The sequence below is a fragment of the Oryctolagus cuniculus genome, chromosome 18 (genome assembly GCF_051225735.1).
Source record: "Oryctolagus cuniculus isolate XC-2025 breed Fujian yellow rabbit chromosome 18, ASM5122573v1, whole genome shotgun sequence".
NCBI classification, from domain to species: Eukaryota; Metazoa; Chordata; class Mammalia; order Lagomorpha; family Leporidae; genus Oryctolagus; species Oryctolagus cuniculus.
In genome coordinates, this window is record NC_142884.1 from 55,302,428 (window position 1) to 55,317,710 (window position 15,283).

Here is a 15,283-nt window from a genome sequence, read left to right on the forward strand (position 1 = left end):
TTAGAGGCCCTGCTGCTCCACTTCTAATCCAGCTCTCTGCTATGACCTGGGAAAGCAGTAGAAGATAGCCCAAGTTCTTGGGCCCTTGCACCCACGTGAGAGACCTGGAAGAAGCTCCTGGCTCCTGGCTTCGAATCGGTGCAGCTCCGGCTGTTTGCGGCCATCTGGGGAGTAAACCAGCTGATGTAAAACCTCTCCCTCTCTCTCTCTTTCTCTCTTTCTCTGCCTCTGCCTCTCTGTAACTCTGCCTTCAGATAAATAAGTAAATCTTTAAAAAAAGATTTATTTATTTGTAAAGGAGAGAGAGAGAGATAGAGAGAGAAATTTTTTCATCCACTTGTTCACTTCCCAAATGGCCACAACATCTGGAGTTGGTCCAGGCTGAAGCTAGGAACCTGGAGTCCCATCCAGGTCTCCCATGAGGGTGGCTGGGACCTAAGCCCTTGGGCCATCTTCCACTGCTTTTCCAGGAGCATTAGCAGGGATCTGGATCAGAAGCAGGGCAGTCAGGACTCAAATCAGTGCTCTGATATGGGATGGGGCATCACAGGTGGTGCTTAGCTCACTGCGCCACAATACTGACCTCTGCCCTGCAACTCTTAAAGAATTGCCTCTTAGTCTATTTTGACCCCTTGGGCTCAAGCTATCACATCAGCATTCCAGAAATCAGTAAAGCAGAAAGGATAAAGAAAAGTGAGTTACCTGTCTGCAAAGACAATGCTTCAGAATAGCACATAAAACTGCATGTCTTAAAAATTTAACTGAAAGTGGTTCAAGGGCCATGACTCATGTATTAGACTTCCTGCTACTCTAACAAAATAACTTACTTTAGGTAATTGACAACAAGCAGATTGATTTCTCAAAGTTTTGCAGGTTGGGAAGTCCAAGATCAAGGCACCAGCAGACCTGATGTCTGGCGAAAGCTGCTTTCTGCTTCAAAGGTGATGCCTTGTTGCAGTTTCTTCACCTGGTGGAAGGCAGAGGGCAAAGGAGAACACTGTGTCCTTACCCGGAAGTAGAAATAGAATGAAAAAAGGGGAAAAGCATCCTGGGAAGTCTCTTCTACCTCTGTTAGAAGAGCACTAACACTACTTATGAGGTGGAACATTCAAGGCCAGAGCTCTGCCTCATAATACTATCACTCTGAGGGTTAAGTTAGCACCTCACTGTATAGGAAAATAGGAAATGTAATTTGAGTTTCTGATTTCCACTAGCTTATAGAAATATTAGTTTCTTTTACTAAGGAAAAGGAGAATAGATTATTGGAGACAAAGTCTGATAAAAACACTGCAGCATATGTATACATGTCCATGGTTCTCAGATCTTTTTTTTATTACTTACATTTTAATTTATATATTTATTAATTTTACAAACAAATTTTGCAGAACTTGTAGTTTAGTTGCAGTGTGCTAAGAAGGATTAATAGTTCTTTTGAGACTAGATGACCATGAATTCCCCCCCCCATATTTCCATCACTTTCAAGTCCTCAGCACAGTATAGGCATAAAAACAGTTTTGAGGGCGAGCATTGGCACAGCAGTTAAGATGCCTCTTGGGATGCCCACATCCCATATCAAAGAGCCTGAGTTCATCTCCAGCTTTGCTTCCAATTCCTGCTTCCTGCTAATTCCAATCTGAGGAGGAAGCAGGTGATGGCTCAAGTACTTGGGTCCCTGGCACCCACAGCAGGGACCTGGATGTAGTTTTGGGTTCCTGGCTTTGTCTTGGCCCTACGAAGTAGTGATACAGAAGCAATTCACTGGCATAATGCATTTCCAAAGAAAATGCAAGAAAGTAGAAAGAGAAACAAACCTTGAAGTGTTAAGAGAGGTGAAAAGAGCCAATGAGTACCTGCTGTGTGTCCAGGTGGTTGTCAGATACAGGATCAGATTATAGGTTCTGAGGTTGAGAGGCCACTTTTCTTATTTTAGTTCTGTCATTGCTGAGGGGATTTGAGAAAGTCACTTAATCGATATGTACCTCAGTTTCCTCATATGAAAACTAGGGTTAATAGCAATTTCATGAGGATACAATAAACAAGCAAAACTATCCTAAGTTAAAAAATACTAGGTTCCTAAATCCAATTTAACAAGGAGGGTAGTTTGAGGGAATTTCATAACTAAAGTTAAGATAACATACAACTGAGGCTGGTGCCGTGGCTCACTTGGCTAATCCTCTGCCTGCGGCGCCGGCACACCGAGTTCTAGTCCTGGTTGGGGCACCGGGTACTAGTTCCGGTTGCTCCTCTTACAGTCCAGCTCTCTGCTGTGGCCCGGGAGAGCAGTGGAGGATGGCCCAAGTGTTTGGGCCCTGCACCCGAATGGGAGACCGGGAGGAAGTACCCGGCTCCTGGCTTCGGATCAGCACAGCGCCACCCATGGCAGCCATTAGGGGAGTGAACCAACGGAAGGAAGACCTTTCTCTCTGTCTCTCTCTCTCAGTCTATAACTCTGTCTCTCTCTCTCATTGTCTAACTCTGCTTGTCAAAAAAAAAAAAAGATAAGATATAACTTGAATTTTATTTCAAGTCTATAGAATTCCAGAGCCTTATCCCTTAAGTTCTGACTCTGCTCACTAAATCCATCTAATAAACAAACAAATAAACAAATAAATGCTTGGGCTTTGTCACTAGATATTTCCATTTGATTATCTTTTTTTAAAATGTTTTTATTATTTATTTTATTTGAAAGGCAGAATTAGAGAGCAGAGAGAGAGAGAGAGAGAGACATATCTTCTAGCCGCTGGTTCACTCCCCAGATCGCTGCAACAGGCAGAGCTGGGCCAATCCAAAGCTGGGAGCCAGGAGTTTCTTCCCAATCTCCCACTTGGGTGCAGGCGCCCAAGGACTTGGGCCACCTCCTACTGCTTTCCCAGGCCATAGCAGAGAGCTGAATCAGTAGTGGAGCTGAGACACCAACTGGCGCCAACATGGGATGCTGGCACTGCAGGCTGCAGCCTTACCTGCTACACCACAGTGCCAGCCCTTCATTTGATTGTTCTTACTTTCAAACTTCCTCAAGTAATTAAAAAAAAAAGCCAGCATTAGTTGAGAAGCCTTGCACTAAAAATCTAATTTGCAAAATTTAATGTGCCTCAAAAATCACCTGGAAGGCTTCTTAAAACATATATTTCCAGGCCCACTTCCCAGAGCTTCTGATTCCACAGGTCTTGAGTGGGGTCCTGAGACTTTGGCTTCAACAAGCACATTAGTAATGTGGGAGTTGGTATGGGATCTGCACTTTGATGCAAGTGCTGTCACTAAGAAAAGTGTTTTTCTGTAAATGTGCCTTGGTTCACCATGCAATTGGGTCCTGGGTATGAGTGCGCCAATGGCCTCCAGATATTCCCACATGGACATAAAGCCTATGATAATTACAACTGCGATGAACCTATAGCCTTATTAATAGTGTCAAGTAGCCAGACTTTCCTTTCACTGTTTCTCATCGATCCAGCTGCCAAATATGTTTCACTGTAGAAATAATACAGTGAAGCATGTATTTTGGGGGAAAAGTTATCCCTGAACATGGATCAACTAACTATTTTGTATTGGTTGAGGAGATAATATTCCTCTGCCTTGGAGACACTGGTAGAATAATATTACTCACAGTAATGCTTGCATTTGACTACAGATGATACTCTCAGGGGTTTCAAATGGTGATCATTACGACACTAAAGCATCCAGTGGAGAAAGAGCTTGGTCAGAGAATTTTCTATAATGTGGATTCTGCCATAGATATGAAGCCATATTTTTCTCTGGGACAAATAAACAAATTTATTATAAAAAGCTAAAGGAGCAGACAGGATTTTTGTACTTGAGGGAAATCAATTAGAAATGGAGATAATTAAGTCATACTGTACTTAGCTGACTTGACTAAAAATTAGAAGTCTTGTCTGCATGCTTAGGAAAGACGAATTGTGATGTTCTGCCAAAGGTGGCCATTTATATATGGATATTCAGCATGATAAGATTAGGGAGGTGGTACACTTAGGATGAGGGCCAAGTATCCCTGAAGTGAATTAAACTCTGTCTCTGTCTTTGGGCAGCACCAAGAAACTGGATATGTCATTGCATCTCTCCACACTCCTGTTTTTGATAGATAAAACAACAGCAGTGATGATTAACTTGGGCACTATGATAAAGATTCAGAGAGATAACATAAAACAAGCACTCAGTATACAGTATATTGAATATAATATCTGACACTGTTTATTGAGAATTTATTATGTTATAGATATCATATACACAAGCAAGTAATCTTTGCTTCATACAAAAAATGTAACACAGAAAATACTTGCTAATACATCATGCCACTGTGTAAGGGGGATATTTCTTTAATAGTACGGTTTTGTGTCTAGTTATGGAGTCTTTATGGAACAAAACAGCTTTCATCTTAAGCACAGGGGCGAGGAGTTTCGTGCATTGATTTATTCAATAAAAGACACAAAGTGAACAAGCCAGAGGAAAGTAGTGCATAGATGGGATTGTCAGAAACAGCTCCCATTCGAAGAGGTTCATTTTTCTAATGTGATAATTGCTATTTATTTTATAGGCTTACACATGACATATCTCCACTGAAACTGTTTCTAATTTTGCTTTTATTATTAACTTCACTTTTCAATTCTTTATCGACCTTGGGGAAGACTATTTTCCTCTTCACAGCATCAATAGAAAAGCTAGTTCAAGTTTGCTTTAAAAGAAATTAATCTCAAAGCTATTCCTACAATTTAAAAGGACTTTATATGAGAATGTTAATAGCTGCTATTAGGCCTGGAGTCATCCCTTGCCTAAGAGGGAAACAAAAGTGCAGGTTTAGTGTCATTCGATCAGACGTCCATGAAATGCTGCTATAGAGCACTCTGAAAAAGCAGAAAGATCAGACAGAACTGGCTTTCCCAGCACTGGCATTTCCTAGCTGGATAAATGGACTTGGATAAATTTCTATGCTTATCTGTATCTCAGTTTCTTTGCTGCAAAATGTAAATATCAAGCCATATATTGTTTTATGTTAGTCCCCTGGACTTATTTTCTGAAGCACATGCTTTAAAAATGAGAGTAAAGAAGGAAGGAAAGAAAGGAGGAAGGGAGGGAAAGAAGGAGGGGTGAATGAGAGATACAGATACCAAGAGAGAGACAACGGATGGTACACATAGTCTGACAAGGATGCATATTGTATAGAGCATTGAACAGAATACGTTAGATCAGAAATTCTTAGCAATATGCACCACATCCGTGACTCGTGCTCAGTTCATGTTTTGAGTTCCCTATGAGGTGTCTTACAATGTTTTCCCCAAACAGGCATCAAAGGAAGGAGAACAGGCATTGATTGAGTGCCTGCAATGTTTGAGGCATGAAGTGCAGTTATATTTAATCATAACAATAGCCTTATGAGTTACTCATTTTTGATCTCCTTTGTTGCAAAGTAAAACTTAAGGTTAGCAGAGTTGATGTAAAGCACCCGGGGTTACAGGATTGGTAAAATGGAAATCCATGATTGAAAAACAATTTGCCTTCAAAATTTATGTTGTAACTACCATAGGGTTTTGCGTTGCATCTCCTTAGAATCTGGAATGTCCAAAGAAATAATTCAGCAGGCCATGGCAATTGGTCATCTTGATATCTCATAACAATATGTGCTGCATAAGATTTTAGAACTTGTTTAAAATTGTTTTAATGAAAGAACTGTTCCTCATACTCACTCAGGCTTCTTTCAGATGGAACTACTTGCAGAAAGTTTATAGATCAAGTGACATTCTAGGCAATTAAGGCCTCAAAGAGCCTAGGAAGGATGCAGAAGTTTTCAAAAGTAATTTCTACAGTGGCAGAAATGCAAACTGATTGAAGTTACAATGTCACTCAGAAAGTTTGCTAGTCTTTTAAAAAGTGACATTCAGCAGTGACAGACAATTGACAGGGACAGACACTTCATTGGAGGCTGGCAGAGGGACCGAAGAGAAAAAAGTAATCTAGTGAGAGACATGCATAATGAGTGATTGTTTTCTTTCCATTCATTTCCTTTCTGTATTTCTAAGTGTAGATGCCAATATATAATTTTTTTCTAATTCTATTTAATTTATCTTTTAAGATCACAAATAGTAGTGACTAGCTTTTTATTTAATCAAAAACACCTACTACATAAGACAGAGTTTATGAAATAGAACATATGGTGCCATCTGCAGAACAGTGCTGAGAATTTGGGAAAAATGTGGAGATGTTTGCAGTTTTTCCATTTACTACATGCTTAGATTAAGGAGCTTAGAGGTATTTTTCTTTGAAAACACTGAAGTTGGAAAATTTCCAACTTTTTTTTTACGATTTTATTTATTTATTTGAGAGGTAGAGTCACAGAGAGACAAAGGGAGATTCAGGAAGAAAGGTCTTCCATCCGCTGGTTCACTCCCCAAATGGCTGCAATGGCTGGAGCTGAGCCAATATGAAACCGGGAGCCAGGAGCTTCTTCAGGGTCTCCCATGCGGGTGCTGGGGCCCAAACACTTGGGCCATTTACTGCTGCCTTCCCAGGCCATAAACAGAGAGGTGCTGAAGGAGCAGCAGGGACATGCCCCAGTGCCCCTATGGGATGCCAGCACCTCGGGTGGAGGCTTAACCTCCTATGCCACAGCGATGGCCCCTCCAACTAGCTTTGCATCATAAAGTCAAATTAGCATAGATTACCTTATGACTAGATCCTGCTAGTAGCTTAGAAATGTTACTAGTAAATTTTACAAGCATGGAACCCAAAGTACCGATGGGTAAAGAGGGTTACCATCTTCATTTTGAAACTCAAGCCCCTGTCCCTTCTGTTCCACATCACTGCCACCCATTTAAGAGAGTTTGATCTGCAAGAGAGATGCAAAGTCCCTACCACTGTGTCTGAGCTCCCCTGAGAAGGAAGAGCGGTAGTTTAAACTAAATGCAAAACATGTAATTCAATTGACTCTGTTGTGATACAGGAAATTCAATTCAATTCAGTACAGCTGGTATTTGCTGGATACTTACAATGTGCCCAAAGCTTTGCTGGGATTCAGGACACAGAGAAGGGTAAGTGAAACCCTCACTCATATCAGTGTTCTTTATCTTGAACAATACATTCTCTAGAACCTTGAATGTTACCTACAGTTGGCTTTAAAAAAACTGTGACAAAAATAAAAATTTAAAGTCTGCAAGTGTTTAATAGCAGGATTTCTGCTCAACATTTGATAGTGATCTGCTAGGTTAAGAAGTGGTCAAACGTGATAATCAGTGTCTCCTTCGCCTCCACATGCAATAGTCTACCCTGAAGAGATGTTCCATGAACCACAAACTCATGAATCTTTTTTTTTTAAATGATTTATTTATTTATTTGAAAGGTAGAGCTACAGAGAGGCAGAGGCAGAGAGAGAGAGAGGGGTCTTCCATCCACTGGTTCACTCCCTAGATGGCCGAAATGACCAGAGCTGTGCTGATTCGAAGCCAGGAGTCAGGAATTTCTTCTGGGTCTCCCACGCAGGTGCAGGGGCCCAAGGACTTGGGCCATCCTCTGCTGCTATCCCAGGCCACAGCAGAGAGCTAGATCGGAAATGGAGCAGCCGGGACTTGAACTGGCACCCATATGGGATGTCGGCACTGCAGGTGGCATCTTTACTGGCTATACCACAACACCGGTCCCAAACTCATGAATCTTAAAGAAGGCTCTATTTCTCCTCCCTGTCTTCGGGAGACCTTACTGAAAAATTAGAAGAAGAAAATCTTTCTCTCCATTTGAAGAGTTTTCTTTTACAGCTGGCACCACTGCCTGCAGTGCTGGTATGGGCACCCGTTGGAGTACCTGATGCTCTGCTTCCTATCTAGCTCCGTGTTAATGCACCTGTGAAATCAGTGGAAGATGGCCCAAGTGCTTGGGCTCTGCTACACACATGGGAGACCTGGATGTAGCTCCTGACTCCTGGCTTCCATTGCAACCATCTGGAGAGTGAACCAGAGCATGGAAGATCTCCTTCTCTTCTGCCTCTCCCTCTCCCTTTGTCACTCTGACTTGCAAATAAATAAATCTTTTTATTTTTGAAGATTTTCTGTGTTTTAGATTTATTTATCTATTTATCTGAAAGGCAGAGTGACGGTGGCAGGGGGCGGTGGGAGATCTTTCCTTTGCTGGTACTCCCACAACAGCTGGGGCTGGGCCAGGCAGAAGCCAGAAGCCAGAGGCCAGAACGCCAGCTAGGTGTCCCAGGAGTATAGCAGCAGCCTCATCACTAGGATGATCATCCACTGCTTTCCCAGGTGCCTTATCAAGGAAGTGGATCAGAAGCAGAGCATCTGGGACTCTAATATGAGATGCTGTTGTCATAAGTGGCAGGCAGCTTAACCTGCTATGCTACAATGCAGGCTCCATTTCAAAGATATTTAAAAAAATCTGTGTTTGTGTGTTAGATAAGACATAAGTAACAAATAGGTATTCTAAGTATAGGATCTTGATATTCAATAGTACAAATAAGAAATAAGTCAAGAGGTTTTGTAGGACAACTTTTTGTTTGAGAACATTTACCCTTTAACTTTCATTTTCATTCAAAATCCATTTCTTTAAATATTTTACTTACAAGTTCTGAGTAGTGAAGACAGAGTCATAGATGCTGCAGGCACTCAGTATTGGCTCCCACCCCTGCCCCCCTCCTCCAACCCCAGGTCTTGCTTCTTGGCTCAAGATACTAAGTACATTCCACATTAACCAATGGCCCCAGTGTCAAGTATTAGCAGCCTCAGGCCTGGATGCAGCTGGCTAAAGTCATGGAGCCCCATAGCTTTCACCATGCTCCAAGGGACTCCAATGATGTGCCCAGACCCATAGGGCAGTACCTCAGCGATGCCATCAGTATTTCACCAGGATACACTAACATCCTGAGGCTGCTTTCCCCTCCACCTGTCCTCCCTCCACTCCCAGATCTGCATCCTACAGAAAACATCAGGCTCTACCCTCTCCAGGCCACAACAGGAAGACGAGAAGGACTGCCTCAGTCTGCATGACTATGCTAACTTGAGTTTGTGAGTACAAGTCAATCTGAGAAGGCCCAGAATGTCGCTCCCCCACTCGCTCAGGAACGACACCAGACCCTGCACTGTTCTTTTTCCCTGGTCCTTCCTGGGTTTGCTGCAGGCCCCCCGCTTCCGCGGAGGAGCGGCACACCGCCAGCCGGCTCTCTCAGGGGTTGCTCAGATGTTCGTGGTGCATGTTGTCTCTCTCCTCCTTTATAGTCCTCTTCCACCAATCCGTGCTCTGCTGCCCACACGCCGAGTACGCTGCTCTCCTCCAATCAGGAGCAGGATCAGCTCCTGCAGCTTGTTAGTCGAATTGGTGAGGCAGCTGTGTGGAAGTTGTTTATTCCCTCTCAGTGCCATATGGTGGGAGATCAGATGCATAGAATTAGTCTTAGCAGTTCCAGTAATTTAGTCTAGTCTCGGTTGCTCCCCACATATCCCCCTTTCTTTTTATTCTTAGGCGTTGATACATGCCTGTCTTCGGTGCCCTGCTGAGCACACTCTGCTCTGCTCTGCTAGAGTTGCCCACAGGTGCTTATTGCCCTACCAATCAGGCAAACCGAATCCAGGTCCTCTCATCGCCATGTTGTGGGGAGGCTTTTAGGCGCTGATGTGTGCCTGTTTTCGGTGCCCTGTGGCACATACTCTGCTCTGCTCTGCTAGAGCTGCCCACAGGTGCTTATCGCCTTACTAATCAGGCAGACCGAATCCGAGCCCTCTCATCGCCATGTTGTGGGGAGGCCTTTTTTATTTTTCTCTATTTCTCTCTATCTCCAGGCATTCCTATTTCTCTTATTTTACTTTTATCTCCCGGCATTCTTATTCCTCCTATCTGCGCGGCTTCCCCGGTCCCCGCGGTCTCCGCGCCTTTCGAGCTCGCCTCGCGGCCTCCGCGCTAGCCCCGGGCTCTCTTAGGCTCTCTTATCTGCTCTCGTTCTGCACTCTCTGCTCGCGCCCGCACTCTCAGCTCGCACTCTCCACTCACGCCCACACTCTCCACGGAAGCCTCCCCTTCCCTTGCTCCACCAGGGCATCTTTTGTCCCATGGCCGGGATATATTAGAATCTTCTCTAATTGACAACAGAGTTCCAGAGTGGTTCCTAGCAGCCTGGAAAGGGTTGCCATGGCAAGGGACAACTTTCTGACTTTTATGCCTCAGATATATCTTCCTGATCAGTGAGGAACAAGAAGGTAAACGTATGCTAGCACACATGGAAGATTCTCGTGGCTGGTTACTCAACAAATTTCACCAGTAGTATAAGGAAGAAGATCTTCCAAGTTTAATGAATGCATACAAGAAAAAATGCATGCAAAGCTAAGCTTACCTTTTGGCAAAGTACTTAATAAAGTGGGCTTTGGATCACAGAGGCTAAGGTTCCAACCCCAGGCTTCCCAGTTAGCAGCTCTGTGGCCCCGGGTAGGTCATTTTTCTAGCTCTCTTTCATTTATGGACAAATAATAGTAATGTTTTTCAGGTTGCCCATAATATTTGGTCCATAAATGAAGAAATATGGTCTGAAAATAGTGCAAATAGAAAAAAATAAGATTAGAAAATGTAAAATGGATTATTTTATACATTCTATAATATTTTGAATGCAGCAATCACATTAGTTATCCATTAAAAATACAAACAGAATTCATTAACAAGGAAATAGAAACCATACAGAAAAATCCATTTTGCCAGAGATTAGAATGATAGTTAAGAGAATCATTTCCAAGGGTGAACATTTAATTTAGCAGTTAATATGCCCATAGCTCACACCAAAATAGCTGGATTTTATTTCCAACTCCAGTTTTTGATTTCAACTTCTTGCTAATGTAGACCTTGGGAGACAGAGGTAGTGGCTTAAGTAAGTAGGAGATCTGGACTGAGTTCCCAGCTGCTGGTACAGCCCTGGCCATTGCAAGCCTACAGGTAATGAATCAATGCAGGAGAACTCCCTCTATCTGTCTTTCAAATAAATAAATAAGTATAATTTCCAGAGTTAGGGGTCTAACTCTTGGCCCCTTCTTAGTAAATCATGTGACCTTGGTCAAGTTATTATATAAGTATACATATCATATATGCATACATACATATGTATGTATATATTATATATAGTCAAGTATTATATATGCATATATATTATGTATTGGTCAAGTATTATATATATATTTCTCAATTATAATTTAGAAAAAGTACATATGAGGGGCAGCACTATGATGTAGCTGAATAAACCACTGCCTGTGATGCTGGCATCCCAAATATGAGTGCCAGTTGAAATCCTGGCTGCTCTGCTTTGGATCCAGCTCCCTGCTACTGTGCCTGGGAAAGCAGCAGAAGATGGGCCAAGTACCTGGACCCCTGCTGCCCACGTGAAAGACCAGGATGGAGTTTCATCCCTGCTTCAGCCTGGCCTAGCTCTGGCTGTCGTGGCTATTTGGGAAGTGAAACAACAGATGGAAGATCTCTTTTCTGTCTCTTCTGCTCTCTGTCACTCTGCCTTTCAAGTAAAAAATATAATATTTAAAAAGAGAAAATATATATATAAAAATTTAATTTAGAAAATCTGAATAGTGTTCATATCTGCTTTGTAAGGTTATTGTGAATATTGAGAAACAAGAACACAAATGCATTAAACTTAATGCCTGAGGCACAGGCAGTAATCAATAAGAGTTATTGTTATTGTTCTTATTTGCTCATAGCTGATTCTATTTCCACCAGTGGTTTGCTTGTGCCCATCAAGTTTACTATCTTGTAGGGAAAGTATTGAACTTACCCTTCCCCAACACTTAATGGTGTCCCTAGGAAACATAGGAACTCAATAAGCATTTGTGTAATGATTAAACAATGAGTTTTCTGCAAGAGGAATAATATTTAACCCAGTTTTCCTCTCACTAGTAAATTTTCAATTAGTTTGCATTGCTATATTTAGAATGCCTACATATGGAAAAAACAGTGCTAGCTTTGTGCCTGTGAGTAAATCATTTTCTCTTCAACCTTTTTAATTTACCAAAGCAAATGAGTAGATGGATATATAAGTAATTTTTTCCAGAAACCTCTGCTGAACATTCAATTAAAATCATTGGGCTTTTAATTCTCAATGTTAATTCTCAATGTTAAACCTATTTGTGAAATCATTATGTCTTAAGAATTTTTAAATATGATATCATTTTATTTAAATGAATTTCATGGTTTCATTGCAGGTTAAAGCTAAAATAGTCCATTTTTAAATATGGCCAAGTTTTCGCAGAGTATTTTTTTTTACCAGATTTACTAAAATTACACTGAATTCACTTTTTTAAAAAATACATCTTATCATTCCAATCATATCCTGAAGAAATTAGAAACTCATTTTAAATACAAGAGAAATTTTTGCTAGGCAATTCAACTGCATTTTATTTATGTTAGTGTCACAATGTAAGCTCACCACACAACACAGGGCAGTTAGTGTGAGCAATTTGAGCCGGTTGCCTGAGACTTTCTTGATTTTAATCCTAAAATTTTTACATCCAGAGAAACACATCAACTCTGTAAACCAGAGTGGTTGGTAACCCTGGGATGAAAGAAAATGGGAGTCTTTAGACTAGTGATTCTCAACTGGAGATGTTTTGCCACCTTGTGGACATTTGATGATACCCAGACACATTTTTAGTTGCCATGACTGTGGGAACGGTGGTTGCTGCTCGCAACTCTGAGGTAGAGGCCAGGGATACTTCTAAACAGCGTACTAAGACACGACAGGTCCCACAGCAAAGAATTACCAAAATGCCAATTAATGATGCCCTTAAGAACCCTTAAAATGGCCGGCGCCGCGGCTCACTAGGCTAATCCTCCGCCTGTGGCGCCAGCACCCCAGGTTCTAGTCCTGGTAGGGGTGCTGGATTCTGTCCTGGTTGCTCCTCTTCTAGTCCAGCTCTCTGCTGTGGCCCGGGAGTGCAGTGAAGGATGGCCCAAGTGCTTGGGCCCTGCACCTGCATGGGAGACCAGGAGGAAGCACCTGGCTCCTGGCTTCGGCCATGCCGCAGTGGCCATTTGGGGGATGAACCAATGGAAGGAAGACCTTTCTCTCTGTCCCTCTCTCTCTCACTGTCTAATTCTGCCTGTCAATACATAAATAAATAAATAAATAAAAAGAACCCTTAAAATGCTTCCTGGCTGTAGAAGGTTTTTGCTTCCTTGATTGACATTCAGTCTATTTTCTTCTCTGTTACACATTTTCAGTTTCAAGAAGAGGTTACTCATTTCTGAAGGAGAAAAGCTTATTTTTTTGGTATTACCATTAATGAACTAAGTTTTATGATTTTATATGTGTGTTTTTTAAAATCATAGCTTTGCTATTAAACAAGCATTCCCCACTGTTCCAATAGAGTGTCCTCAGGAGGTTGATATTTTTAAATCTTTTTTTAAAATTTTATTTATTTATTTGAGAATTAGAGTTACAGACACACAGAGAGAGACACAGAGAGAAAGGTCTTCCATCCACTGGTTCACTCTCCACATGGCAGCAACAGCTGGAGCTGGACTGATCCAAAGCCAGGAGCCAGGAGCTTCTGGGTCTCCCACATGGGTGCAGGGGCCCAGGCACTTTGGCCATCTTCCACTGATTTTCTAGGCCATAAGTAGAGAGCTGGATCATAAAAAGGAGCAGCCAGAACTGAAACTGGAGCCCATATGGGATGGCAGTGCTGCAGGCAGAGGCTTAGCCTACTCTGCCACAGTGCCACCTTGGTATTTTTAAATGTTAAGTCAGATTATCGCCTCTTTAAACTAGCCCTGACGAACATTTCATCAATCCTATCTTCCTTATTCCTAAATCTTGACTCTTCACTGGAGTTCTTTCTGGGATTTATTATTATTCTTGAGAAGTGTATATCCCCACATGTGAGATGCATTGTTCTACCTGCATCCTGGTTTCACTCACTTCTTTGAATAATTTTCCAGGTATATGCAGACTATGGCAGACCCTGAGATGCTCTTCCCAGACCTGTCTTCTTGGTCAACCACCCCATCCCCCATATCTGGGCAATACTGGCTGTCAATCACTCGTAGCTGTATCCCTTATGGGGTTTTGTCTCACCACAGATGATACCTGGCTGCAGGGGAAGTGCAAAATTCCAGCCACAGTGACTCAGTGTTGGACAATTCACAGCTTCCAATAGGAGGTTCCAAGGCCTCAGTTGCAACTTCATTTTCAGTCAGCTTCTGTCCATGCCTAATCCTGCCTCCATCTCTTTCTTACAGTTATAAACCCTGAGATCATTCACCAAAAATCCTTCTACATGCAATTCCTATCACTAAAGTCCCTTTCCAGAAAAACCAGTCTACACTGTTCATTGATCTATTTCTAGGTTTGTAAAATTCACCCCTCCCCAGGTCCCCTTGGTGGAGTCCTAATGTTGCCTTGCTTTGCCCCACAATAAGAGTGTGTTCTAACAAGCATGTCTGCATGGTGTCTTCATGTTGGAAAAAAATAAGATGAGCCACCTGAAAGTCTTAAGTGGAACTGGGTTTATTTTGCCATGAAATCCACTAAATAACTGAATAGGAAAAGTTTAGGATATCAGTCACGTAGGATTGCGTTTAAATTCATGCCAAACAGCAGCTCCAACAAAACCCAGAATGTAATGTCACATCCATCTCTGTTAGCACATCTGTCAAATGAGATTGCCATGCAGTTTTCTTGAAAGCTAATAGAAAACATCAACAATATAAGAAAATGCTAAGCTCTATCCAGACGTGATTCCTCCTGTATAATTACATTCTGTTTCTTTTCTAAGTTACAAATGAGCAATGAGTAAAATTTTGGCTGACAGAAGTCCTCTCACATTAGCAATAAGTCTTATTCACAATGACTTAAAAATATGTTTCGATTCTTCTGGGTGACTGGTCCTTAGAGTTCTTTCAGTGTGTCCCTGCTCTACCTGCCTCCACATTTTCATACTTTTTTTTTTAACACTCATCCAAGCACCTTCCACCCTCTCACATGAATCACAGGCCTTCCTGATTTTCAATCTTCTGATCGTTGAAGCACAAGCCTGATTTCTGCCAAGCACATGTGAGCAACCTTGTCCTTCCATCAATCATCTGAAAAACTCGATGACTAGGCAAGACCAACTAAGTTCTTGATTTTTTTTTAAATCTTATTTAAAGGTGTCAAAAGTGGAATTAATGGGCCTAAGAAAGGTGCTATTCAAAGAAAAAGGGAGATATAGGAAATGAAGTTCATGATCCAGAGACAAAGAATTTACTCTTGATTTACCACAGAAAGGTATATTGAATAAAATGACCTAAA